This window comes from Mustela erminea, chromosome 2 (assembly GCF_009829155.1).
Source record: "Mustela erminea isolate mMusErm1 chromosome 2, mMusErm1.Pri, whole genome shotgun sequence".
In the NCBI taxonomy this organism is placed as follows: domain Eukaryota; kingdom Metazoa; phylum Chordata; class Mammalia; order Carnivora; family Mustelidae; genus Mustela; species Mustela erminea.
The window spans coordinates 46462254-46488333 of record NC_045615.1 but is presented as its reverse complement, the minus strand read 5'-3'; the positions used below and the strand labels follow the sequence as shown (position 1 = coordinate 46488333).

The 26080-nt window shown below is 38.3% G+C and overlaps 1 protein-coding gene across 7 annotated transcripts in view; it reads left to right on the top strand.

The window, feature by feature from the left end:
• The first annotated feature begins 2893 nt into the window (after positions 1 to 2893).
• KLHL8 (kelch like family member 8) overlaps positions 2894 to 26080 on the top strand; it is a 55207-nt gene continuing 32020 nt past the window's right edge. Inside the window, exons 1-4 of one of the 7 annotated variants that reach the window (XM_032332822.1) lie at positions 2894 to 3001; positions 11306 to 11384; positions 12613 to 12673; positions 20305 to 20405. The gene's annotated coding sequence lies outside the window, so the exon portion shown is untranslated. The remainder of the gene's footprint in view (positions 3002 to 11305; positions 11385 to 12612; positions 12674 to 20304; positions 20406 to 26080) is intronic. The other 6 variants (XM_032332824.1, XM_032332823.1, XM_032332826.1 and 3 more) reach the window with 6 other exon arrangements.

The following is a 26080-nucleotide window of genomic DNA, read 5'->3' as shown; positions in this document are numbered from 1 at the left end:
TTTTGTTTTGTTTTGTTTTGTTTTTTTAGATTTTATTTGTCAGAGATAGAGCACACAAGCAGGGGAAGAAATGGGAATTTCTATGATAGAAATAGAAATAGGCAGAGGGAGAAGGCGTCTCTATATGGCGGTCTTGTGAATGTTTCAGGTAAGAAAGGTGAGAGGGTGAGCTGCAGAGAGACCTTCTCCTTCTGTCATTTTTTTCAAATTCCTTCAGCTTTATTCAATACGCCAACATGGTATATATGGGGGTAGCATGTCCTGAACTCCATAAAAGGCATATCTTGTTTTGTGAGATACATTTTTTTTTAAATAATTGAGAGCATTTTGGGGGATATATTACTTTCTGGAGAAGGACTCTTTTCCCTTACCCCAAGTTTATTGACATTTGTTCTGAAAATTTCATTTAATTTTCAGATTTATTTATTTATTTATTTATTTATTTAATTTTTTTGGTGTGATTCTTCTTTCCCAACAAAAAGTTCTAGATTGGTGTACCTTGTATGCTCCCCACTTCCCTTATCACTATATGCATACCTTTTTTATGCATATAGTGCATATTGTTAGTTTTCTGCCCCCTCACTAGAGTGCTGGGACTGTTAGTTTTGTTCACTGTGTTATTTCCCATTTCGCAATGTCTAGCTCATAGTTCAATGTTCAGTAAATACTCTTGAATAAATAAATGGTAAGAGTATTGAAATTTTGTTTATATTTCTTTGATGTAGTTGGTAATTACAAGTAACCAATTGCTTTGTATATGTCAGTAATAAGATAAAAAGCCACTCTGCCCTATAAGCATTTTTTATTTCATTTTAATTTTTTTAAAGTAAACTCTAGGCCCAACATGCCGCTTGCTCTCATGACCCTGGGATCAAGACTCACATGCTCTACCAACTGAGCCACCCAGGCACCCCTACACAGCATTTTTTAGGAGACACAGTACACCTGATTAAAAAGAAAAGTTCATATTATATAAGAAATTCTATTAGATGAAATCTTGCTGTTTGTGACGATGTAGATGGAACTATGCTTAGCGAAATAAGTCAATTGGAGAGAGACAACTGTCATATGATCTCCCAGATATGAGGAAGGGGAGATGCAACATGGGGGGTTTGGGGGTAGGAAAAGAATAAATGAAACAAGATGGGATTGGGAGGGAGACAAACCATAAGAGACTCTCAATCTCACAAAACAAACTGAGAGCTGTGGGGGAGGGGGTAGGGAGAGGGTGGTGGGGTTATGGGCATTGGGGAGGGTATGTGTTATGGTGAGTGCAGTGAAGTGTGTAAACCTCGTGATTCACAGACCTGTACCCCTGTGGCTAATAATACATTATATGTTAATAAAAAATTCTATTAGAACATTGTTTTATTAAATATATATTGTATTGCGTCATGCTTCCAGACAAATTTTATGAGTGTGTGTGTGTGTGTGTGTGTACTTTAAAACCGGTCTTGCTCTATTTTTCTAAGGGCATTGACATTAAATTTGCAAAATACAATGCTCTGAAGAGAAGTATTTCCAAATATTAAGGATTATTTCAATTTGTTATGTAAAAAAGTTGATTTTTTTTAAGAAATGAAATTTCTAATTAAGTAGTCATTTTGGGGGTTTTACATAAGATGTTATTATTTTTATTTTATTATTTTTAAAAGATCTTATTTACTTGTCAGAGAGAGAGCATGTTAAAGCATAAGAAAGGAGAGTGGCAGACAGAGGGGAAAAGCAGGCTCCCTGCTGAGCAAGGAGCAGGAGGAGGGACTGGATCCCAAGGCCTGGGATCATGACCTGAACTGAAGGCAGAGGCTTAACACTGAGTCACCCAGGCATTCGAAGATGCTACCATTTTTATTTTTATTTTTTTAAAGATTTCATTTATTTGACAGAGATCACAAGTAGGCAGAGAGGCAGGCAGAGAGAGAGGGAAGCAGGCTCCCCGCTGAGCAGAGAGCCCATTGCAACCCTGAGATCATGACCTGAGAGGAAGGCAGAGGCTTAACCCACGGAGCCACCCAGGCGCCCCAGATGCTACCATTTTTTAAAGACGACTTTTTCTAGTAAAATCAATACAAACCTATGTTTAACATTCATAAATGTACCTAGGGTTGGATGTATTCTGAAGGAGATTGCTGGGGTTGTAAATGCTTGAGATTGTTCTAACAAAAGACACATTAGGAGAACATTTAAAAATTTTTTTCTTTGCGCTCTCTTAATCTCCTACCTCCACATTCCACTGACTTTATTGAAAAATTGTTTTATTTCAACATTTTTATTAGCAATGGTTTTTGGCAGTGTCAGCTTAGGTCAATTAACTGCTTCCTTAGGTTTGTCAACTTTGCGCCTGTCTTTATAAACACGAGCTGCTGTGTATATCCTCTGCAGAGCAGAGGGCAAAGTGACAGGAATAGAAACGGAAGTCTTCCCCCTCCCCCCCATTTTAAAAAAGATATAATCCCAAGGAACAGTCAGCGCGCGGGAGGGGGAGTTGATGGATATAAAATGAAACTAAATTCTGTATGGCCACGGAAGTGCAGAAACGGAGAACTTCAGAGATACTGATGCGGTGTCCCACCCAGAACTGTTTTTGAAGACGTCCCCCAGGCCCTGGTCTACCTTCCCCCCTGCAGCACCGCACCGCGAGTCGCCCGAGCACTCGCGACGCCCACGAGCGAACGGGGGCGGCGAGGACGTGGGGGCGGGCCCCCGGAGGAGGTAACCAGAAACCACACCTCCCAGAGTGCAGTGCGCAGGCTCCGGCGCGCGCTCCGCTCGCAGCCCCAGAGGCTGCGGCTCTCGAGGCTGAGCCGTGAGGACGCCGGGCGCCGGCCAGGGCTCTACGGGGCCGCGCAGCAGAGCGCGCGTCCGTCTGGTGCTCGCGCGGGGCTTAGTGCGGCGCCGCTGGGTGCTGCGGGAAGGCGCTGGGCTGCGGGAGCCTGGCAGGGCAGCCGCAGCCTTGGCGAGGCCGGCAGAAACCGAGCGGAGGGACGAGCCGGGGACCGAGGTAACTGCGCTCATTCCCCGTCGCTCCTCGCTTCCCTTTGTGCGATGCTGTCCGTTCACGCCGAGCCCTCCCTTACCCCAGCCCGAAACCCTAACGCCGCCCGGGCTTGCGCCTCCGGCTCGCGGAAACTCCAGCCCTACAAGCAGTAACTACAACTCCACAGCTGAGAGGGTTTGGGGCCCATTAAACCGCTGCACGTTTTCCGTCGCTCCGCTTGGCGAGGGGTGGGGAGGGGGACGGGGTCGCATTTCCCGGAGGAAATCCCCCGCCTCTGGCTCTGTCAGCCGCGTCGGTGGCCCCCTTGGCTCTCTGCTCTCGGTCCTTCGAAGAGGAGAAGGACAGGCAGGTGTTTGGTGGGGTGCAAGGAATCAGCAGGAGCGGGGCGGCCGGCCGGCTTCGGGGCCGGGGGAGGGCGGCCGGCCTGTGGGCGCGCGGCAGGTGGGCTGTCTCCTGGCCCTGCGGCACGGGGACTCGCCGCCCGCCGGGGGCGGGCCTGCCCTGGGGGCTTGTCGCGGGTCCGGGACTGGCCGGCCGGAGGGGCTCGCCGCCTGTCGGGGACTTGCCTCGCCGTGGGGCTCGCTGCTGGTCGGAATTGCTGCTGTCGGGGGTTTGCTGCCCGCGCCAGGTGCCCCTTCCGCGGTGGTGGAGACCTGGTCCTAGAGTGCCTCCTGGTGTGACACCTGCAACTGCAGCCCCTTTCCGAAGGCGCAGCCGCTCCACGGAGTTTGTTCTACTGCCCCAGAGCCCGCTGTTTCTTCTTCCTTCCACTCAGTTATGGGCTGAGTTAATTTGCTGGTTTTTTCAGGCAGGGCTGTTAGTCTACAGACTTGGCAGTTTTCTAGCCCCGGGCTTGTCCTTTACTGGATTTGCACCATCGTAGCGTCTGCACACCTGGGTATAAAAAGCGTTGTAAAACGTAATGTATACTCCCGCTGGGCAGGGTTGAATCAGATGACTTTGATGAAATTGAACCATTCTCAGTATTCCTTTTAATCTGCTGTAATAGCATAACTATTTTTGGCCCTTTATGCTAATGTTGCCACTGTGGGTGGTTACCACGTTTAGAAGACACTTTGGGGAAAGCTTCTTGAAAAACCTGGGTTGACACAAGTATGCTATCTACTAGTTGCACTTTTTCGTTTCTATTTGCATTGTTTTTCTTTCTTACAAGTCGATAATTGTTTCATTCTTGCTGTTCTTCATGCTCACTCTATGAGGATACCCTTTCTACATCTCCCTCGAATCCTGACCCCGGCAGAAGGTCGACTTGGGGGAACAGTCACTGCTTGGCGGTGACTTTTTTCATTGGCTCCTGCTTTTCCTCCTCCTTCCTACAGGCACTCCCTTTAGTTTGTCAGTCAACCCATGACCCGCTTAGACTTTTAGTCCCTTGCTATATTGCCATTGCCTTTTAAAATATCAAATAACATGAACATAAATACAAAAAGGAGTCTTAAGATAACTATACTCACATGTGCACTTAGTTTCATATTAACGTTTAAAACTAATTCTTTTAGCATTTGATAAGATTACTGTTAATGGTTTTTAAATGATTATATATGCTGTAATAATTGCACGTTCTGTATTCTGGCAGGAAACTTAATTCACAGGGTAATTTTTAGAAAACAATTATTTCCTCATTTGTTAAGAAAATGAGGTGAATTTTGACACATCCGCCCCAGCCCTTTTGCAAAATAGAGTTTATATTTAGGGCAGTTTTAGGTTCACAGCAAAATTGAGTGGAAGGTACAGATTTACTGTATAGGCTCTGCCTCCATATGACCCCTGCCTGTCTCCACATAGGCACAGCCTCCCCCACCATCAAAATGCCCACAAAAAAAGGGCACATTTGTTAAAATCAATGAGTCTACATTGACAGATCATTATCACCTAAAGTTTATAGTTTACAGTAGGGTACTGTATATCCTATGCATTTAGACAAATGACAGTTTTTTTTAAAAATCAAGAAATTTTAGGAGTTGTAGAGAATGGAAATGAGTATTGTTATTTAAAAAAGTCTTACAAGAAATATTTTGAACATCCTAAAAATTAATTTCTAGTAGTTTTTGTTTCTTAAAAAATGGATGTTTAAACTTTTTTTTTTTAAGTTTTTATTTATTTATTTGACAGAGAGAAATCACAAGTAGTGGGAGAGGCAGGCAGAGAGAGAGAGAGGGAAGCAGGCTCCCGGCTGAGCAGAGAGCCGATGCGGGACTCGATCCCAGGACACTGAGATCATGACCTGAGCTGAAGGCAGCGGCTCAACCCACTGAGCCCCCCAGGCGCCACTGGATGTTTAAACTTTAAGTTTCTTATTTTTACATTTTCAGGAGTTATTTATTTTGTATATTAAGAATTGAGACGAATAAGAAGGAATGCCTCCTAAAATAACAAAATGTCCTATTTTTCAGTCCTAAAACTCATTAGCTTGACCATTTATTTTTCTGAAAACCATGTTTTATATTCACCAATGAAGCGAAAGGAAATCAAACATTTTAAATACACTAATTTTTCTTTATTGATGCCAAGATATATCTACACTAGAATGTGACCCGTTAGGCTGGCTGGCTTTCTTTCTTTCTTTCTTTTTAATCTGTTTTCTCTCTCTTGAGGGTTTTTTGTGGAAACATCAGGATATAGTAATGTACTAAGTAATCTCAGTTCTGGAACTAGACAACTCAATTAGAATCCCAAGTCTCCATTTGTTGGCTGTATGACCAGGGCAAGTTATTTTCTGAACTTCCATTTTGTTAGCTGTAAAAGGGAAATAAAAGTATTAATTGTTATAATAATGTGAAATCATTCTATAAACTGTAATACACTGCAATGTTTATTCATATCACTAGTTTCATGTTGTGTTTTAAAATGCCGCCAGTATATTTTCAGGTAATACTGCTTAAGTAAATACTATCAAACTTTTTTTTTTTAAGGGCTGTTTTTACAGGAGACTTTGTTATCTAGTTATGAATGATTTAGTTGGTTCTTATGAGTCAGAGGTGAAATTATGAAAGAGAGTCAAAGGTGCTTTGAGAAAATTTCTGCTTCATCTGTCTGGTTCTTAACCTAGATCTTAACACGCCAATGGGTGTGTCCATAGTCTTAAAAGAGTCTGAACTCTGTATAACTGTACATTGTGGGGAGAAGACCCATAGCTTTCAGCAGCTGTTTAGAAGAGGTTCGTCGACAACCCCAGCAAAGGTTCTAAGAACTACTAACATAAGTTATCTAGGCAGGCTTCTTTACTAAACATTTTGCAGATTATTATCTTTAATAAAGGTTCCACACCCAGCGTGAAGTTCAACTTAAAAAAAAACCCTCAAACTTACAATCCTGAGAGCAAGACCTGAACTGAGGTCAAAAGTTGGATATTTAGCAGACTGAGCCATCCAGGCATTCTTTTCGTATTATTTTTAATATTAGGGATTTTTTTTGAGCCACCGTGAATGCCTGTTTTCTTCCAGAACTAGAGGCTGATATTAATGTTATACTATGTTCATATGAACAGTAGTGCTGCTGCTTATATATGGAGATGACGCCACTGATTATTGATACCATTATTTTTAGGCAGATAGTGTCCATTCCTCCCCACCCATCTTGATGGGCAATAGAATACTTGACAAGGAGTGATACCCTAATACAATCTAGCATGTTAGAATATTATTTTGAAATGCTAAAAGATAATTTGGTTTCCTTAACCTAAAATTTGAACATTTTTTCTTATCTCAACAGAACACCAAATGCTAAAGAAAATTAAGTATTTTATCTTACAAACTAGATAATGATATTTATGTAATGTATTTGTTGTTATATGATATTTCTTCCTATATAGCACAGAGTGTAATGTTTTATTAATTCTTAATTAATGGTTATTTTGACTTTCAGAATTTCTGGTTCAGAAATAAAATTGACTATCTGCTTATGAAGATTAGATTATAATTGTAATTTTAGGACATTGAAGATTAATCTTACTTGCATTTGGCGAATTTTAGAGTTAGGTTAGAGTTCTAAGTTTGGGCTCATTCTTAGAAGAGTTTGGACGTGAGCTACATCAAACTACCCTAAGTTTCTTATTAGTATTAGGTTGAGCTTTGGAGCTTTACAGTACGAAGCCAGCTTCTCTTCTGGATCAGTTACCAGTAGCATTCATAGGGCTGGAAGAGAATAAGGTGAATGAGGTAATGCAGCACAAACTTAAGAATAAACCATGATTTTATGTGTGTTTTCCTACCCTTGAACTTTAAAAAATTAAAAAATGTTTCCTGTATAGGGAGATTATTATTAATACCCCTATTTTAGTTCTTAAAAGTCATTTGTATATGCCATACAGAGATATAGTTAATGTCATCTTTAGCCTTGTGGCAAGAATTTTGGCTTTGTAGTCAGGCAAGCCTATGTTAAGTCCTGGGCATTGCCACTTAATCACTGGTGACCTTGGGTAGGTTTCTTAGCTTCTCTGAACCTCATTATCTATAGCTGTAATATAGGAACAGTACCTGTTCAGGTTGTCTGAGTACTGAAAGAAACAAATGTTAAGTATCTAACTCAAGTAATAGCAGTTACTTTTATGGTTTATGTGCCAACTTATTGACTCATTTAATTCTTACAACAATCCTATACAGTTGGTACTATTGTTTTCACATTCTTACAGGTGAAGAAAAATGAAAGGTTATATAATTTTACCAAGGTCATAGAGCTAGTAAGTAGATAGTATGCACTCAAAGCTGACTATAGTCATTTAAAAAAAAAAAGTCAAAACAAGAAGAAGATGGGGTACTATAGCCAGTCATCATCTTTTGTTTTAGTGAAAAATGCACCTGAATGTAGATAATTATAAAGCATTTTATTTGTTTGCTGGAAAAAATGGAGTACTGTGTTCCTGACCAAGGTCTCAGGATCATATAATTTTAAAAAGTGAATTTGTAATAATGTAATATTATGTAATGTGTTATATGTAATATAATGTCATATATTAATGTAAAGTTATTACAAAATAATGTTCTTGATTGAATGTTTATTGTATACTAGATACAGGATTAGATACTTTATACATTATTACTTCATTTAAGCTCTAAAAAAAAGTTTTGCTAATTTAAGTGGTCTCTACCCCTGACATGGGACTCAAACTCACAACCCCAAGATCAAGAGTTGCATTTTTCTTTCAACTGAGGTAGCCAGGCACCCCCTTAATATTAGTTCATTTAAACTTCAGAACAACCTTATAAGAAAGCTAAGGCTCAAAGTGATTTTAAGTGACTTGTCCAAGGCTAATAGCTAATAGAGAATCCCAAAGCTTTCTGATCCTAAAGTCTTCTGTTAATCACTGGTTTATGTGCCCTGTTAGATATGGCTAAAAGATTTCTCTAAAAATCCAGGCAAACAGGGTGCCTGGGTGGCTCAGTCAGATAAGTGTTAAATTCTTGATTTCACCTCAGGTCATGATCTCAGGGTTGTGGGATGGAACCTGCTTGGGGTGTTGTGCTCAGTGGGGAATCTGCTTGAGATTCTCTCTCTCTCTCTGCCTTTTGCCCTTCCCCACTGCATGCATGCGTGCTCTGTCTCTCTCTCTCAAATAAATTAATCTTTAGAGGGGTCTAGGTGGCTCAGTTGGTTAAGCGTCTGCCTTCGGCTCAGGTCATGATCCCAGAGTCCTGGGATCAAGCCCCACACTTGCTTCTCCCTCTCCCTTTGCCCCTCCCCCTCCTCATTCTCGATCTCTGTCTCAAATAAATAAATAAAATCTTAATAAATCTTAAATATATATAATAAGATAACAGCTTAGAAATTTTATTTTTTTAAAGATTATTTATTTATTTGACAAGAGAGAGATAGCAGGAGAGGGAATACAAGCAGGGGGAGCTGGAGAGGGAGAAGCAGGCGCCCCCTGAGGAGGAGCCCAATGCAGGTCTTAATCTCAGGACCCTGGGATCATGACCTGAGCTGAAGGCAGACGCTTAGTGACTGAGCCACCTAGGTGCCCCAGGAATTTTAAACAGAAAAAAAAAAATACTCTTATATTTTAGAAGTAAACAGTGATTACCTAAAGCTAGGGTTTTATAGGCCAAACTCAGCTTGCTCTCACTTCTGTAAATAAAGTTTTATTGGAACACAGTCACACTTATTTCTTTACATATTGTCTCTGGCTGCTTTTGTACTACTATGGCATAGTTGAGTGGTCATGAAAGAGACTATATGACCCACAAAGCCTAGAAAGTTTATTCTTTGGCCCTTCACAGAAAAGAATTACTGATCCATGACTTATCAATCCTGTTCTTTTATAAATGAAGAAACAGATTTGGAGAGATGAGGTAACTTCGCAAAAATGTAGCTAGTTAAGGGCGCCTGGGTGGCTCAGTGGGTTAAGCCACTGCCTTCGGCTCAGGTCATGATCTCAGGGTCCTGGGATCGAGTCCCGCATCGGGCTCTCTGCTTGGCGGGGAGCCTGCTTCCTCCTCTCTCTCTCTCTCTGTCTCTCTCTCTCTGCCTGCCTCTCTGCCTACTTGTGATCTCTGTCTGTCAAATAAAATGAATAAAATCTTTAAAAAAAAAAATGTAGCTAGTTAAAATCCAATTACCCTGATACCTAAGTCACTGTTTTATCTTGTATACCATACTACCTCTTTTTATTTTTTTATTTTTATTTTATTTTTAAGATTTATTCTAGAGAGAGAAAGTGAGAGTGCACAAGTGGGAGGAGCAGAGGGAGAGGGAGAGAGAATCTCAAGCAGACTCTGCTGAGCGTGGAGCCTGTCACTGAGCTGTCTCATAACCCTGAGATCATGACTTCAGCCAAAATCAAGAGTGGGACATTTAACTGACTGTGCCACCCAGGCACACCCCTATTTTTATTTCTTAAAGTTTTAATTTATTCATTGACGTCCTCTACACTGAACATGGGGCTTGAACTCATAACCACAAGATCAAGAGTCACATGCTCTTCCAGACTGAGCCAGCCAGGTGCCCCATACTACCTTTTTTGAAGTTCTATAAAATCAGTAATTGTATCTTATGGTCATTATATAAGGGACATTAAAGCATTACAAAATGTTTATGACCTAAAAGAATATTTAACCTAGCTAAAACAGGCATTGTAGCTATAATAACAGTAAATATTTAGTCATTTCCCTTTCATTCTTAGAATTTGAAGAACTTTTGGGAATATACTGTATATGCCCCATTCCATAAATTTTGGTGACCCACTTTAAACTTAGGTTTTCTTGTTTAAGAAACAAGATTTTTCTATAATAAATAGAGACTTTTGGAATCATTTCATTAATTGATTCCAAAACAGCAGTTGCTGTTGGAACCATCCTGTGGTTGGAAATCTACCACATATGTATCTTTATAAAATAGAGATCATAAGATCTTGTATCCAGTTTTCTTTCTCCTTACTTTTACATTATTCATGGAATTTTTTAACATTATTCATGGATTTTTTTTTTTAAGCATTGAGGTGCTATGATCTGATTTTAATTGGGAATGATAACTGGCAGCAGTAGGAAGGATGCCCTGGTGAGAGAACAGGCTGTTGGGAGGCTATACTCATAGCTGTGAGATGATGGAGCCTGGGACTAAAATGATATTGCTGGAGAAGCAGGGCCAACAATATGAGAGGAACTGAGGAAGTAGAATGTATGAAACTTTGTTATAGGTGGGTAGAGTGGTATGGGAATTTTGAGTACATGGGAGCTTTCACATTCAGTGGGGAGTCTTGATCTTCCAGGCTAGTTTGGGTTCTCCCATAATATCCAGCATTACTCTTTGCTATTGCCTTTACCACATTATTATTATCTGTTTTGTCCCAACTGGATAATTCAGGCTCATTAATGATAGGAATTATGTCATGTCTTAATCATCTTTTTTAGGGGAGACTTATCTTAGATAACCTTTTTTAAAGATTAGATTACTTTTGTGTATACATTTTCTTTTAAAGGAAAATAGTAGAAATAGAGAGGTTAGGGACGCCTGGGTGCCTCAGTTGGTTGGACGACTGCCTTCGGCTCAGGTCATGATCCTGGAGTCCCGGGATCGAGTCCCGCATCGGACTCCCAGCTCCATGGGGAGTCTGCTTCTCTCTCTGACCTTCTCCTCTCTCACCTTCTCACTCTCTCTCTCAAGTAAATAAAAAAATAAAAATCTTTAAAAAAAAAAAAAAAGAAGAAAAGAAAGAGAGGTTAAGGTGTTCCGAAATTTCTTCACATTTAGAATCTGATTTTTTTGAAGCAGTTTTTATCTCAGAGTCATTCGTGTTCTTTTTTTGTTTTGTTTTTTATTTTTTCATACAACATAATCTCCTACTGCCCCTAGTGGACAGATGATGCGGCCTTTAAATGTGTTCTGTCATCATTCTTCCAGTTTTGTCACCAGTCTTCCAATTTTGATGCAGGTATTTACTTACTTGATATTTTGTGATACATATTCTTTTTGCCTGTATCCTCATAGCAAAATATAACACCCTCATCTATTGTGGCTATCTAACTTTCTGAGTCTTCTGAAGTAGTGCTTCTCTTTGTGGTGAAAGACCAGTTTGAGACTGAAATTTTTATAAAAGACAACAAAGACTAATTACTAGAAAAATTAAAAGAAATGGATGCACAAAATATAAACTTCAATTTTTCAAAATATAGACTTCAATTTTTCAGATTCAAAAGGCATCAACTTGTTCTGTCAAATATAAATTTCCTGTAAGAGTTTCTAAACACTCCATTTTTGTACTTACCTCATTCCAGACCTTTAAAAAAAAAAAAAATTGTGGACCAACTCATTTTGAATAATACTGCTATAAAGCACTTGTTCGGGCGCCTGGGTGGCTCAGTGGGTTAAAGCCTCTGCCTTTGGCTCAGGTCACAATCTCAGCGTCCTGGGATCAAGCCCTGCATTGGGCTCTCTGCTCAGCAGGGATCCTGCTTTCATTCCTCTTTCTCTGCCTGCCTCTCTGCCTACTTGTGATCTCTGTCTGTCAAATGAATAAATAAAATCTTTGAAAAAAAAAAAAGCACTTGTTTGTTGCTTTTCATATTCCTCTTTGAATTAACATAACCTGGGGTATATAAGATGTGATGACTGATTAAATGAATGTATTGTAAGACAAGTAGTATTTCCCCTTAACAGTGACAATATTTCTATTTTTTATTGCAATTTCTTGAAATGTGATTATAAAACCATATGATTTACATATACAGTATGTATATGTTTGTGTGTGTTGATTTATGTACTTACCTTCTGAAAATGAAAGGAAGTTTCCACACTCCTAGGGGAAGACTTGTTCTTGTGTAGCCATGCTAACAGCAGTTTTAAAACTGATTTGAGTGACTTACTGAGTAAATGACAGTTCTATAGAATTGGTTTTAAGTCCGTGTAGTCAATCAACAACAACCTGCTTTAATGAACAGGATTTTGCAAGCCACCCAGTAAATGGTAGCCCTTCCGGTAACCATGTTTTGAAGCTGCTGAAAATCCATTTTCCTCCTAAACCCAATATAAAATTAGCAGTCTTCTGTACTAAGAGGGACTGTGCCTGACAAGCCTAGCTTTCTCTAAGTAAGTAATTAGAAAAATAATTACTTATTAGAAAATAATTATTTTCTAGCTTTGTGTTTTTTGTTTCATTTCAGATATTGAATGGGAATTATCTTTTCACACATAGAAACAATTTACTGGTCAATTTATTTTTTGGTAGGTATATAATTTTGATTCAAATAATTACCATTTTTTATCTTTAGGTACACTCCTGTGACTTCTGTGACATTCTTAAACAAAACTAATAAGTAATAGAGTCCCTACCTAAGAGAGAGTTCATACATGTTGTTCACATACTTAGGTGAAATTCAAGTCTTCTTAAAATTTTTTTTTATTTCTTAGGGGTGCCTAGGTGGTACAGTTGTTTAAGTGTCCCAACTCTTGGTTTTTGCTTGGTTTTGGCTTAGGTTGTGACCTCAGGGTTGTGGGACCAAGGCCTACACGGGGCTCCATAATTTGTGTGGAGCCTGCTAAAGATTCTTTCTTCCTCTGCCCCTCCACTCTGCTAAAAGTAACAAATCTTTAAAAATAAAATAAATTTTTTTTACTACTTAATACTAGACTTCCCAATGATCATGACTATAAATTATGTAATCCAGTTCAAACAAATGATTATGGTAGTGAAATGTTAATAGTTGGCCTTATTAATAAAGCAGATTCCAAAATAGAAATAACTTACAAAGTATTCAATGCAGTGAAAATGTTTATAGTCTCTGGAAATGACACTAGTATTTAACAAACAGACTTTGTTAACAGTTGTATCTAATACATGGTAATGCTAAGAAAAACGGGTTTTAAATCACAGCACTAAATTGTTAGAAGTCATATATACCTTGACTAAGTAGGAACTATTGTAACTGTAATCCAGTTTGTCAAACAGCAGCTTCTCGTTTGGTTATTGCCACAGTGTATTTTCTTTTGGACTGCTTGATTCAAAATTTAAAATCTCTATTCTTTGCTTTTGTAAATAGAAATGAAATAATGAGTATAGCCTGTCAGATACTGTATAGAATGTAATATATTTTTTTAAGATTTTATTTATTTTTTTGACAGAGAGAGATCACAAGTAGGCAGAGAGGCAGGCAGAGAGAGAGAGAAAGGAGGAAGCAGGCTTCCTGCTGAGCAGAGAGCCCAATGCAGGACTCGATCCCAGGACCCTGAGATCATGACCTGAGCGGAAGGCAGCGGCTTAACCCACTGAGACACCCAGGCACCCCTAGAATGTAATATTTTGTATCATCTTAAAATCTTCACCTAACTGAATCCTAGAAAGTACAGACTACAGTTATTTTAAAGAAGAATGAATCTAGACTTTCTAGAACAGGAGGTTGGGAAGATGACAGAGTAGGAGAATTCTGAACACCCCTCCCATGGACACGTCAGGGTGCAACTACATAAAGTGCAGTTCCCTTTGAAAATGACCTGAGGACTAACAGAACAGCTCTTCCACAGCTTAAGACATAAAGAAAAGATCACATTGAGAAGGGTAGGAAGGGCAGGGATGTGGCTGGGAGCCAAACCTCTGCACAGTGGAAGGGATATCACAAGGAGGTCCTCCTTGAGGAATGAAGAGATCAAGCCCCACACTGGGTACCCCACACCCTGGAGATCTGTACTGAGAAACTGAGCCTCCATAATATCTGGCTTTGAAAATCAGCCTGGTGGTGGGTATTAAGGAGGGCACATATTGCATGGAGCACTTGGTGTGTTGCATAAACAATGACTCTTGGAACACTGAAAAAATAAAATTTAAAAAAAAAGAAAGAAAGTCAGCAGGGCTTATCTGTAGATGAGCTGGAGGTCTATAGGGAACAGAGACTCTCCTTTTAAAGGGCCAGCACCTATATTACTCTCTCTCAGACCCAGCACAGAGAAAGCAGTTTGAAAAATGCCTAGCATATATATGAAGAAGATTTATTGACTAATTTTAGTGAATATGCTGGAGAGGTTGAGATGTGTAAGATGTGTAAGAACTTTCTCTGAGAGTGAAAGTGCTGGCAGATATTCCCCCCTTCTCTCTTCCCCCAAAGCACTTACTGCCCCCTCATACCCAGCAGGCAGCTCTTCCCAAGTGATTCCTGCCCACCAGCACTCCCACAACAGTTGCAGCTAAGCCTCTAGTCATCTGTACCAGGGGCTAACCCCACCCACCAGCTTGCCCATAGTAGCTGCAGCCAGGCCATTCAGCCAGCTGTGCTAGGGGCCAGCCCTGCTCATCAGTGTGTCCGTGGTAGTTGAGGCTGGTCAATGTACTCATCCGGGTGGGGGCCAGCCCACCCACCAGTGTACTTGCAGCAGTCATGGCCCAGTAACAATAGGAGGGCACATGCAGCCCACACTGGTGACACCCCTGGAGTGCCTGGTTCTGGTGACCAGGGGTGGGATTGTTCTACTAGGCCACATAAGAAGCCCTCCACACAAGTCCACTACTTTCAAGACAAGAAGACATATCTGATGCACTTGACACAGACAGACATTATGAGGGGTGAGAGGAATATGTTAAAAAAAAAAAAAAAGAGAGAGAGAGAGAGAAACCTCAGAAAAAGAACTAAGTGAAACAGGTGAGCAATCTACTTGATACAGAATTCAAACTAATGGTCATAAACATGCTTGACAGATTTGAGAGAAGAGTAAATGAACTGACCGAGGATTTCAACAGAGAATGTAAGAAAGAACCAATCAAAGCTGAAGGGTATAATAACTGAAATAAAGAAGACGCTAGAGGAAATCAATAGCAGATTAGAAGATGCAGAAGAATGGGTCAGTGATGTGGAAGGTAGGGGAGTGGAAATCATCCAAGTTGAACAGCAAATGAATGAATGAATGAATGAACGAATGTTAAGAGACCTCTGGACAATATAATGCATACTGACGTTTGCTTTATAGGGGCTCTGGAAAGCAGAGAGAGAGAAAGTGGCAGAGAACTTATTTGTAGGAATGATTGCTGAAAACTTCTCCAACCTGAGGAAGGAAACAGACATCCAGGTCCGGGAAGTACAAAGAACCCTAAATTTGATGAACCCAAAGAGGTCCACACCAAGACATATACTAATTAAAACATCAAAATTTAAAAATAAAGAGAGTCTTAAAAGCAGGAGAAAAGCAACTAGGGAAACCTAAGGCCATCAGTTGATTTTTTTAGCAGAAACTTTTCAGGCCGTAAGAGAGTAGCATGGTATATTCGAAGTGCCAAAAGAAAAAACCTATAACCAATAATATGCTACCCAGCAAGATCATTCAGAACTGAAAGAGAATTAAAGAGTTTTCCAAACAAAACTTGGAGCTCGTTACCACTAAATTGGCCTTACAGGAAATTTTAAAGGGAATTTTTAAGTGGAAAAAGAGCCAAAACTAGAAATAAGAAAAGCATGAAAAGAAAAAAATTCTACTAGTAAAGTCAAGCATATAGTAAATATAGTAGTTCAGTCACTTATAAGTATAAAACATGGAAGGGGGAGAATAAAAGTATAGTTTTTATGTTTTTTTATGGATTTAGAGTGACTGTCAACTTAAAATAGACCACTATATGCACAGGATGTTAAATATGAACTTCAAGGTAACCACGAATCAAAATCCTATAATGGATACACTAAAGATAAAGGAATCCAGTCATACAATTGAAGAATGTCATCAAATCACAAGGGAAGAAAGCAAGTGAAGAATTATAAAAACAACCAGAAAACAAAAAAGAGTACATAATAAGTACAACAATAAGTACATATCTATCAGTAGTCATTTTTTTTTCTTAAGATTTTATTTACTTATGAGAGTGCTCACGTGCAGATTGGGGAAGGAGCAGAGGGAGGGAGAGGGACAGGCAGACTCCATGCTGAGCACAGAGCCTAACATAGGGCTTGATCTTATGACCCCGAGATCATGACCTGAACTGAAACCAAGAGTTGGCTGCTCAACCTGCTAAGCCACCCATGCGCCCCTATCCATAGTTATTTTAAATGCAAATGAACTAAATGCTCCATAAAGACATTGGGCGACTGAATAATGAGTCAAGACTGATCTATTTGCTACAAGAGACTCACTTCAGACGTGAAGATGCATACAGACTGAAAGTGAAGGGATGCAAAAAGATACTCCACATAGGGGCACCTCTCAATCTCTCTCTCAAATCTTTTTTTTTCCCTTAAGATTTATTTATTTATTTTAAATAGAGAGTGTGTAAGCGGGGGGGTGGGGGGAAGAAGGCAAAAAGTAGACTCCCCACGAGGGCAAAGCCCTATCTGGGGCTCACAAGATTTGAATGCCTAACTGGCTGGGCCACCAAGGCACTCCTCAAATAAATTAATCTTAAAATATATATACACATATATATGTGTGTGTGTATGTATACACATATATATTCTGTGAAAATGGACATAGGAAAGCTGGAGTAGCAATTTTTTTTTTTTAAAGATTTTATTTATTTATTTGACAGAGAGAGATTACAAGTAGGCAGAGAGGCAGGCAGAGAGAGAGAGGAGGAAGCAGGCTCCCTGCTGAGCAGAGAGCCCGATGCGGGACTCGATCCCAGGACCCTGAGATCATGACCTGAGCCGAAGGCAGCGGCTTAACCTGAGCCACCCAGGCGCCCCGCAATTTTTTTTTTTTTAGGAGTAGCAATTCTTATATCAAACAAAATAGACTTTAAAACAAAGACTGTAATGAGACAGAGAAGGATATTACATAATGATAAAATCAATCCAACAGGAAGATATAATAATTACGAATATCTATGCATCCAACATAGGATCACTTAAATATGTAAGGCAAATATTAACATACATAAAAGGAGAAGTTGACAGTATACAATAAGAGTAGGGAATTTTAAAACCTTACTTACATCAGGGAACAGATCATTTACATAAGGAAACAGTGGTTTTGAACAACACAATAGACCAGATGGTCTTAATATATATACATACAACATTCCATCCAAAAAGGGCAGAGCACATTCTTTAAAAGTGCACATGGAACATTTTCCAGGATAGATCATGTTAGGTTACAAAACAATTATCAATATACTTAAGAAGGTTGCAATCATCAAGCATCTTTTCTCACCATAACGGTATGAAACTAGAAATTAATTACAAAAAAAAAAAAACACTTGCAAAAACATAAACATGGATGCTGAACAACCTGCTACTAAACAACTAATGGGTCAATGAAGAAATAAAAAAGGGAATTAAAATATACCTGGAGACAAATGAAAATGGGCACAATGCAAATTCTCTGGTATGCGGTGAAGGCCTATTTCAAGAAACAAGAAAAGTCTCAAACAATGTGACCTTATACCTAAAGGAACTAGAAGAAGAACAAAGCCCAAAATTAGTAGAAAAAAAAAATAACAAAGATCAGAGCAGAAATAAATGAAATAGAGACTTTTTTTGTTGTTATTGTTTAGAGATTTTATTTGACAGAGACAGCGAGAGAGGGAACAAAGGGGAAGTGGGAGAGGAAGCAGCAGATTTCCTGCTGAGCAGGGAGCCTCATGTGGGGGTCAATCCCAGGACTCTGGGATCCTAACCTGAGCTGAAGGCAGACACTTAATGACTGAGCCACCCAGGGGTCCCTGAAATAGAGACCTTAGAAAATGGTAGAAATGATCAATGAAACTAAGAACTGGTTCTTTGAAAACATAAAGAAAAAGAGGGCTCGAGTATTTAAAATCAGAAATGAAGAAGAGGTTACAACCAACACCACAGAAGTACAAAGGACTATAATAGACTACTATGAAAACAAATGGGACAACTTGAAGAAATGGTAATTTCTAGAAGCACAATCTTCCAAGACTGGATTAGGAAGAAATAGAAATCTGAACAGACTGGTTACTAGTAACAAAATTGAATTGGTTATCAAACTCCCAATGAACAAAAGTCCAGGACCAGGTGGTTTCCCAAACACCTGAATTCTACCAAATGTTTGAAGAAGAATTAGTACCTATTCTTATCAGATTATTCCAAAAAATAGAAGAGGAAGGAGTACTCCCAAATTTATTTTACCAAGACAGAGACTCCACAAAAAAAAAGAAATCATAGGCCAGTAACTCTGATGAACATAGATGCAAAAGTCCTCAATAAAATATTAGCAAACCAAATTCAACATTACATTAAAGGGATTGTTCACCACAATTAAGTGAGATTTTTTTTCCAGGGATATAAGATTGGTTCAATATTCACTACTTAATCAATGTAATGTATCACATTAACAAGAAGAAAGATAAAAATCATATCAATAGATGCAGAAAGAGCACTTAACAAAATGCAATATTTGTTCATGATAAAAACTCCACAAGGTGGGTTTAGAGGGAACATATCTTAATATAATAAAGACCACATATGAAAAACAAGGAGAGGACCTGGATAGATGTTTGTCCAAAGAAGAAAGATGGCCAACGAGCACATAAAAAGATGCTCAATATTATTAGCTATCAGAAAAATGCAAATTAAAACTGGAATGCAGTATCACCTCATACCTGTCAGAATGGCTATTATCAAAAAGACAAGAGATAAGGGGCTCCTGGATGGTGCAGTTGGTTGAGTGTGTGACTCTTAGTTTTGGCTATGATTGTGATCTTAGCATTATGAGATTGAGCCCCACTTCGGGATCCATACTGAGCACAGAGTCTGTTTGGGACTCTCTGTCCTTCTCTCTCTGCCCCCCTAACCCCATGTACACACATGTGCTCTCTCTCTAAAATAAATCTTAAAAAAAAAAAAAAGGTTTTGCAAGGTTATGAATAAAAATGCACTGTTGGTAATATAAAGTGGTACAGCTACTATGAAAAACAGTATGGAGGTTCTTTAAAAAATGAAAAATGTAAATACCTATGGAGCACTATGTTTATTGCAGCATTATTTACAATAACCATGATATGGAAGCAGTCTCAACAGCAAGTGAATAAAGATGTGGTATAAGTACAGTAGAATATTACTCAACCATAATAAAGAATAAAATCTTGTTACCTAGAGGATATTATGTTAAGTAAATGGTAAGTAAAATCAATTAGGAAAAGACATATACCATATGATTTCATTTATTTTGGGAATCGAAAAAACAAATGAACAAACAAAAAACTAAAGAGACTCTTAAATACAGAGGACAAGATAGTGGTTGCCAGAGGTAAGGTTGGGAGCAGGGAATTGGTGAAATAGGTGAGGGAAATCAAGAGTTACAAATTTCCAGTTATAAAATAAATCACAAGAATGAGAAGTATAGTATAGGGAATATAGTCAATAATGTAATAACTTTGCGTGACATATGGTAACTACACTTACTGTGGTGAGCATTGCCTAATGTGTAGAACTATTGAGTCACTATATTGTGCACCTATAATATGTATGCCAACTATACTTCGGTTAAAAAAAAACAAAACAAAAGAAGAATGAGTCTAAGAGTACCATTGCGCCCTGTAGTAGGTACTGCAGCAGTGTCATTTGGAGTTCCTCTTTCTACTTAGTACCGTTCTGATTAATGTGCAGTGTAAAAGTCACTCTGCTGACAAAGACTTAAGCTATGAGAACAATGAGTATGAGTTAAAGCAATGTTGTATGTAATGGTATTATATATTGATAGTACATGCTAATATGTGATACGGATTATAAGTACAAAGAAATTAGAAAAAGGAGAATAGAGTGTCTTAACGTAGTTTCGTTATGCTTTTGTGGGAAGCTCTGTTTTCTGAAATTCATTGTAAGTCATGTTTAAATGTAAAAACACATTAGTTTCATTATGTATTCTCTGCACTGAACCAGTAAAACCTATCTGCTTCTGGTTGAAGTATTTTTCTTTTTCAGGATTTATTTTGTTGATTGAGAATGACTTTGCTAGCACTTAAGAGGAACACCAAAAAAAATGGTCTCACTTCCTGTCTGCTTCAGTGTCAAAATACACTATGGTATTTTGTGGTATTTTATGGTATTCAGTGTCAAAACACACCATACATACTTGAATGTATCATCTTTTTTTCTTTTTTAAAATTTCTTAATATATTGGGGGAGGGGAAGTAGTCTATTTTTTCCTCCTAAGGGTCAGAACCTCAGATACATTTTTAAAAATATTTTGGGTTAGATTGAGTTTTACTTTCCCTTAATACAGTCTTTATGAGTCCCCAAATCTGTGAAGTTCGGTAGAGGAGTGAAATGTCTGGGTAAATATTCTTTTCCTGATCTTGTCTTCCTATTTCATTTATATATAATAAATTTGTTTAAAAAGTTGAGGACAGACGTTGCATTCTTTGAACAGACAATTTTAAGAGAATTCGGTATAGAAATTTTTGAGCTGTTGTGTCTTGCCCATATCTGATATCAATGTAAAAATATCTTGATAAAGATGAATAATAATGCCCTTTTTATAGAACAATCCTCTGACGAAGGAAATAGTTTTGAGACAACAGTAATAAGTAAAGCCTTTCACTAAACAAATTATGTTGGTTTGATATAAGGGAAAATGTGCATGATAGTTTTGAATTGTATATATGTAAACAGTGAAATTTAGAAGTAACATATTAGTAATGCTTGCCATCCTAATACTTAGACTCTTAAGGCACAAAATATGGTATGATGAAAGTTCTGGATGAAAGAAGACTCAATAGCTTAACCAATAAGAAAGAAATTGACTCAGTTCTTTTATATTGGGGGAAAAATATACAGCCCACAAAATCATATTGACTTAATTACTTATGACCCAGGCTCATGTGGGCAAGATACATAGATATTATTAAGATACATTTCTCTGAGAGTTAACACTGTATTAAGTAGACAAGTCTAGAATACAAAAGGAATGAAATTAGAGAAATACATTGTACTATGTGGGTTCATAGAAAGGTGATCACACCCCACTGGGAGAATTTAGAGAAGGCTTCATGCAATTCAGAAATGTTTAAGTTGGGCCTATACATTATTCCCTCGGAAGAAATAGCTTGAATAAAAAATTTTTTTAAAAAGAAAAGAAATAGCTTGAGTACTTGCACATGTATTTGAGAAAAATGGAATAGTGATGTCTGACTTAATAGAAAAAGAATGGGCTTAATCAGAGCTGAATTGAAATCCTAGCTCCCATGTTCCACTATGTTGCTTTGGGCAAGTCCGGGATGTTTAGGCCATCTGTAATGTATTCATGATGCTTAAATGAGAAAGTTTATATAAGATTTCTGACAAAATATGTGACAGATGGTTTAGTAAGTAGCCTTCCCCCTTCTTTCCCCTACTTTATGTCAAAATTAATGGAGGGAAAGACTAGAAGATAAGTTGGAACCAGAACAATGAATGCCAGGATGAGCAGTTTGAACTACATACATCAGTTTGAAATTGACACTGAAAGCTAGATAAGTCTGGCACATTGCCCATAATAGATGTTTAGGGATGATAGGGGCATGGTGACTGGTTAATGGGGTCTATTAAAACCCAGGCAAGGTTTGTACATTTCAGAGTACGGTAGTCCCCCCACCCCTCCTTTATCCATGGCTTCATTTCCTGCCATTTCAGTTTTGTGAGGTCACCTGCTGTTCAGAAGCAGATGATCCTGCTGACATATCATCAGGTTAGTTGTAGCCTAACAGTATATTGTAATGCCTGTGTCGTGTATCTCACTTCATCTTGTGTAGGAATTCTATCATCTCACATCAAAGAACTGTGGGTATAGTACAATAACATACTTTGAGAGACACATTCACATAACTTTTATTACCATATATTGTTATAATTATTTTATATTTTTTGTTGTTACTCTTTTACTGTGTCTAACATACATTAAACTTCATCATAGGTGTATATGTATGTTCATCAAAGATATTGGCCTGTAGTTTTGTTTTTCTTGTAGTATCTCTTTTTTTGGGGTCAGGACAATGCTGGCCATTTAGAATAAATTGGAAAGCTTTCCTTCCTCTTCTATTTTTTGGAATAGTTTGAGAAGAATAGGAACTAATTCTTCTTTAAATATTTGGTAGAAAACAGCTCTGAAACCATCTGGTCCCGGACTTTGTATTTTGGGGAGCTTTTTGATTACTGATTTAATTTGATTGCCAGTAGTCAGTCTATGCAAATTTTTTAATACTCCCTGATTCAACTTTGAAAGGTTATGTTTCTAGGAATTTATCCATTTCTTATAGGTTGTTTCTTGTAGGTTGTTCTTGTTTATTGGCATATAATTTTTCCCAATACTTTCTTACAATCCTTTGAATGTCTGTGGTATTAATTATTTTTTCCTTCATTTCTGATTTTACTTGCTTCTTCTTTTTTCTTTTTTGGTAAGTCTGGCTAAGGGTTTATAAATTTTACTGATCTTTTCAAAGAACCAACTGCTGGTTTTATTGATTTTGGGGGGTGGGCTTCTATTTCATTTCTGCTCTAATCATTATTATTTCCTTCCTTCTATGGTTTTGGGCTTTGTTCTTTTTCTAGTTCCTTTAGGTGAAAGGTTAGGTTTTTTATCTGTGATTTTTCTTGCTTCTTGAGGTTAACCTATACAGGTATAATCTTCCTTCTTAGAACAGTTTTTGTTGCATCCCAAAGATTTTGGACCATTGTGTTTTTATTTTCATTTGCCTTTGTTTTGTTTTGCTTTGCTTATTTAATAGCCAATAATAAAATTGTACAGAGAATGCCTATACAAAACAACACAGGTAGAGGCTCAGAGACTGGTGTTCTCTCATACAAGGCTGAAGATTTGTCTCTGGTATGTGGAATTTAGGCTGCAGTTTTTGTTTTTGGATGGACCACTGGGTGTGTGATGTGGTCCATACTTTTAACGAGATATGATAGAAGAATGGCCACTTGGCCTAGGTAGTAGAAGATGAAGTGTTTGGTTTCATGTGCTGCATAACTACTGAAATTTCTCCCCCCAATGCTGTGCAAAGTGGGATTTACTTCTTGTTAAACTCCTTAATGTGGGTTGTAGTGTCCTTCCCTATATTCAGTGTCTGAGCAGCACACTCCTGAGTCCTGTGGCATTTCCTCTGACATCCTGGCAGTTTTGATTACACACTTTCAGTAAGCACATACTTATGGGGGAGCAGGGATAGTGGACTGCTAGTGGCCTCCTGGGGGAGAGGCTGGTGACACTCAAAATTGGTGGGAGCTACCATGCTATTGAAGCCATGGCATCTAAGGAGCTCTATGCCAGCTGCTGCTGTCTAGTCTGTCTCTATGTATTTTGTGATTTCCTCTTTGATTTCTAGATTAGCCCATTCATTATTCCACTGTTTTGGTGTGGAATGTTCTGAATACATCCGAATGTTTGGGGATGGAACGTTCTGAATACATCTGTCTGATCCAGTGTGTCATTCAGAGCCGCTGTTGTCTTGTTGATTTTCTGTCTGGATGATCTATCCATTAATATAAGTAAGGGTGTTTGAGTCCCCTACTATTGATATGTTACTTAAATTCTTTATGTCTGTTAATAGTTTATGTATTTAAATGATTTCATGTTGGATGCATAAATATAATTATTACATCCTCTTGTTGTGTTGTAGCTGTTTATCATTATGTAGTTTCCTTTGTCTCTTGTCACAGTCTTTGTTTTAAAGTTTATTTTGTTTAATATAAATATTGCTACCCACCTTTGTTTTCATTTTTAAAAATCTTAAAATTAAATTCAATTTAATTAACATAGCATATTATTAGTTTCAGAGGTAGAATTTAGAGATTCATCAGTTGCATATAACAAACACCCAGTGCTCATTCTATCAAGTGCCTTCCTTAATACCCATCACCCAGTTACCCTAGCCCCTAACCCACCTCCCCTCCAGCAACCCTTAGTTTGTTTCTTAAGATTAAGAGTCTCATATGGTTTGTCTCCCTCTCTGGTTTTGTCTTATTTCATTTTTCCTTCTCTTCCCTTATGATTCTCTGCCTTATTTCTTAAATTCCACGTATCAGTGAGATCATCTGATAATTGTCTTTCTCTGATTAACTTATTTTGCTTCGCATAATACCCTCTAGTTCCATCCACATCATTGCAAATGGCAAGATTTCATTCTTTTTGATGACTGTGTAATATTCCGTGTGTGTGTGTGTGTGTGTGTGTGTGTGTACACATCACATCTTTATCCATTCATCTGTTGATGGACATCTGGGCTCTTCCCATCTGTTGGCTATTGTGGACATTCCCAGCTCTGTAAAAACAGAAAGTAAAAACTTCCGTTTGTATGATAAATGTTTTTTCATCCCTTCACTTTGTCTTAGTATGTCTTTAGATCTGAAGTGAGTGTTTTGTAGGCAGTGTATTGATGGATCTTGCTTTTCTATCCATTCAGTCACCCTGTGTCTTTTGATCACAGCATTTAGTTCATTTATATGCAAAGTAATTATTGATAAATACGGACTTATTGCCATTTTGTTACTTTATATGGTTGTTTTTGTAGTTCTTTTCTGTTCCTTCCCTTGCTTCCTTTCCTTGTGGCTTGAAGGCTTTCTTTAGCGATATGCTTGAGGGTTCCTTTTTTGTTTATTTTTTGCATATCAGTGACAGGTTTTTGATTTGTGGTTACCATTAAGTTCACATGTAACATTTTATGCATATACCAGTCTATATGAAATTGATGGTTGCTTAGTTTGAACCCATTCTAAAAGTACTAAATCTTTATTCTCCACATTTAATTGGATGATGTAATCCTTTACATCCTTTTGTAAATTCCTTGACTGACTTTTATAGAAATAATTGATTTTACTACTTTTGTGCTTTAATCTCTGTACTGGTTTTATAACTGATTGATCTAGTACTTTCATTATGTTTGAATTTACCTGTGAAATTTTTTCCTTCCCTGGTTTTCTTGTTCTTGATTAGAGTGTTTCCTTTTCACTCAAAGAATTCACTTTAACTTTTGTTGGTGTGGGAAACTCTTTATCTCTCTTCTGTTCTGAATGATAGCCTTGCTGGGTAGAGTATTCTTGGTTGCAGGGTTTTTTTTCTTTTCAGCACTTTCAGTGGCATGACCTATCATGCCACTTCCTTTTGGCCTGCAGTGTTCTGCTGAAAACTCAGCTGACAGCTCTATGGGGTTTCGCTTGTATACAAGTAATTGTTTTCTCTTGCTGATTTTTTTTTTAAGATTTTATTTATTTATTTATTTATTTGACAGAGAGAGAGATCACAAGTAGGCAGAGAGGCAGGCAGAGAGAGAAGGGGAAGCAGGCTCCCTGCTGAGCAGAGAGCCTGATGCGGGGCTCGATCCGAGGACCCTGAGATCATGACCTGAGCTGAAGGCAAAGGCTTAACTCACTGAGCCACCCAGGCGCCCCTCTTGCTGTTTTTAAAATTCTTTTTCACTACTTTTTGTCACTTTGTTATGTGTTGTGGTATAGGCCTTGCTGGGGGTGATTTTTGGGGGAGTTTTCTTTACCTCCCAGATGTGGATGTCTCTTTCTTTCCCCAGATTTGGGAAGTTTTCAGCTATTCTTTATTCAAATAAGTTTTCTTTTCCCTTTTCTCTCTCTTCTTCTGGGATCATTATAATTTAGGTGTTGTTATACTTGACAATGTCAGTCAGTTCTCATAGCCTATTTAATTTTTATTACTCTCTTTTTTTCTGTTCAGCTTGGTTGCTTTCCATTACTCTTTCAGTTTGCTTATCCA